We start from the raw sequence: 3883 nt of genomic DNA on the forward strand, positions 1-3883 counted from the left end.
CTCAAACTCTGCTCATACTCTCCTCAAACCCGCCTTTTCCCAAAGGTCTGTGTGAGTGTGTGTGTATGTGTGTGTCTGCATCTGTGTGTGTGTTGGTCCTCTGCTCTTACCTCAAACTCTCAAATGACTGAAGAAAAAACAAACTCTGTTCAAACCTGCCTCTTCCCATGGGTCTGCGTGTGTATGTATGTGTGTGTGTGTATGCGAGTGAGCATGTGTGTGTCTGTGCATGTATGGCTTTGTATCTGTGTGTGTGCCTGTGTATGTCTCTGTTTGTCTATGTGTGTGTCTGTGTTTGTCTATGCGTGTATCTGTGAGTGTCTCTGTTTGTCTGTGTGTGTGCGTCTCTGTGTCTGTGTGTGTGTCTTTGTGTCTCTGTTTGTCTCTGTCTTTGTGTGCCTATTTGGCTGTGTGTGTGTGTGTGTATGGATGTGTTTCTGTTTGTCTGTGTGTGTCTGTGTTTGTCTCTCTGTGTGTGTCTGTGTGTGTACGTGTGTCTCTGTGTGTTTCTCTGTGTCTGCATGTCTCTGTGTGTGTCTGTGTGTGTGTGTGCAGAGAGGCCCCAGGGCTGTGGTCCAGGGCCCGGGGCCAACATCCGTATTGGAGCTGACTTTCTTGTGAGTTTCCTGTGGTCTGACCACTGTAATGTCTGGACTCCTGCAGAAATGAGCAGCTTAAACTCTAACCATGAACAAAAATAAACAGAAAAGGTTTTCCACTGAGATTCTGTGCACTGAAGAAAAAGAGCCTGGATGTGAAAATAGCATGGAAACATGTTCAAAACACTGAGCACAACACAACAAATACACAATACAGCAGCAAAGGTACAACACAACAGCAAACGTACAACACAACAACAAATGTACAACACAACAGCAAATGTACAACACAACACCAGAGTAGATGTACAACACAGACTCATCAGACTCAGACTCATCAGACTCAGACTCATCAGACTCAGATTAATCAGACTTATCAGACGCTGAAAAACTCAGAACATTTTTCTGTGTACAATGCATTATTCAGGGTTTATAACTAAACATGGTCTTCTTTTGGTCTTAAAATAAGTTTGACCAAATCAAAAAATACTGGACCTTTAGCACTGGTTGGCCTGAACATAACTTAAAGATGTACTATGTAACTTTTTCAGTGGGGGCAAGCCATGTTCAATTCATTCTATACTACAGAACATTCTAGGCAAAACTCAGGATATGCAGTGTTAGTGAAACCCAGGTTGCTCTGACAATAAAATCTCTCAAACAATCCAGAACTAAAGACATATTTGGCATGGACACATTTATGCTCAAAGACCTCAGTCAAACTCTCATTAGTCCAATAACCAAAATTCTCAATCATTCTATCTCTGAGACTGTTTTTCAAAGTATTTGGAAATCAGCAGTTGTAATTCCCATCTACAAAAGTGGAGATCGTCTATCTATGTGCAACTACCAATCAGTATTTTACCAACAGTGTCAAAAATTGCAGAAAAAATTATAGCTCAACAAATCTGTCATCTTAACACCAGCTCATTCACACTTCACCCGTTGCAATTTGGATTCAGAGCTCAACATTCCACTGAAACTGCTAACTGCTACCTCATCGAAAATATCAAATATCTACTGGACAAAGGTGGCTTGGTTAGTGCTGTGTTCTGGGATTTGAAGAAAGCTTTTGAGACTGTCAATCACAAAATTCTGCTGTCAAAACTCAACAGTTTTAACTTCTCATCTGATGCAATAAAATGGTTGGAGTCATACCTAACAAATCGTTCACAGTCCGTCAAAATCAATGGTTGCCACTCCACTCCTCTCCCTCTAGCAACAGGTGTTCCACAAGGTTCCATTCTGGGTCCATTGCTCTTCTCCCTCTACATAAATGATCTCCCATCAGTATGCCCCAATGTCCAAATTCAGATGTACGCAGACAACACGGTCATTTACACACATGGCAAAAATCCAAGACAAGTGGCAGAAAAACTATTTCAGTCCATGACTCATATCTCCAAATATCTAGAAAAGTGCCACCTAAAACTCAGCACAAGTAAAACAGTCTCAATGTTCTTCTCCAAATCCACCACCTTCACTCCTGTAGATATTCTAGTAGCTGGTGAAAAACTTCAAACTGTCTCAGAAATAAAACATCTTGGCATAACACTAGACTCCAAACTCACCTTCAAACCACAAATTAGAAAAGTAATAAATCGTATAAAATACAATATCTCAAACTTCAGGTTCATCAGATCTCATCTATCCTTACAGGCGGCAAAAATGTTCAATGGTCTTATCTCACATCACGTACTGCTTAACAACTTGGTCACAAGCAAACAAAACTTCACTAAAACCCATAGAATCACTTTACAAACAGACAATAAAAATACTGGACAAAAAACCTTTAAGATATCATCACTGCAATATCCTGCACAAACACTATCTGTTAAACTGGGAAAACCTCATCAAGTATTCAAATTTTTGATTGACCTACAAAATTGTCCATGGCGAGTCATCTCCTCCACTCTCTCAGTTTATCTGCACCAGGTCCACCACTCTCCACCTCACTTGAGGTGCAGCCCGGGGAGACTGCATAGTTCCCCTGAGGAAAAGCACGTTTAGCCAAAGTGCCTTTTCCATTAGAGCCTCTCAGGAGTGGAACTCAGTACCTAGTAACATTAGAGACATTCCCACATACGATCTGTTCAAAAACCATGTAAAGAACTGGCTAATAACCTGTGACCACTAATTTGTGCTGCTGCGTGCTCCACTGTAATGTGCGTGTCATGTACAGTGTATGTTCTTCTGAGTGTGTGTCATGAATAGTGTGTGTAATGCCTTTTATTGTCTGAGTATATTCACTAGTTCACCTGAACTGTTGATTATATTTTTGCACTGTTGTAAAATATATTGCATAACTTTTATTGTTACATTCCAGGGTGACTGCTTCACCATCTGTCCAGGAACTACAGATGAAAAGTAGCCTTTCTGGCTAAATCTGGTACATTTACAGAAATGTTGATTAATGTACACTGTCCATGTCAAATAAACAAAACAAAAAAAAAAAACAGCAAAAAACCAAATCACATCTCCATGGAGACCAGCAGATGGTGGACTCCTCCAGCAGAGGAGTTACACAGTGCTCCTTCGAACTCATCTGATTACATTTTTTTTCTGGCTTTAAGTCGTTTTGAGAATTACGACGGAGCATAAGGGTCACTTAAATTAAAAAAAAAAATATGCAAGCGCTACGAGAAAAAAAAGTCGTAATATTACGAGAAAAAGTCGTATTTTTATGAGAGTATAGGCTGCTGTGCGTGAATGAGTGACCAGTGCATTATGCGTTATGGAGAATTTGGAGCATTTTGTTCAGATAAACTTTTCAGCTGGGCTTAAAAATACTGTGTCTTTTAGCCCACCATCACCGCACTATCATCAGTATAAGTACTTTGAAGGGACACTGCAAGCATTTGAGTTTGTTTTGTCAGAGGAACCAAACAGATTTGGAAGAAATTGCTATATCTGAACAAAATGCTCCAAATTCTTCATAACGCACTGTTCACTCATTCACGCACAGCAGCCATAATATTCTCGTAATATAACGACTTTTTTCACGTATTATTACGACTTTTTTCTCGTAAAATTACAACTTTAATGTCGAAATGCTACGACTTTATTCTAGTAGCGCCTGCATAATTTATTTTATTTAAGTGACCCTTATACTCCGTCGTAGACTTGTTTCTCGGACCTTTTCGGAATAAGAAGAAAAAAGTGAATCCACAAAAAGCGACAATATCTAAAAACGTGAATCAAAAAGGAATGATTCACTGTCGTCTGTCCTCTCTTGTGATTGACTCTCACAAACGTCAGTCAAATCCCACTTCCGCTCTGTTCCG

The sequence above is a fragment of the Periophthalmus magnuspinnatus genome, chromosome 8 (genome assembly GCF_009829125.3).
Source record: "Periophthalmus magnuspinnatus isolate fPerMag1 chromosome 8, fPerMag1.2.pri, whole genome shotgun sequence".
NCBI classification, from domain to species: domain Eukaryota; kingdom Metazoa; phylum Chordata; class Actinopteri; order Gobiiformes; family Gobiidae; genus Periophthalmus; species Periophthalmus magnuspinnatus.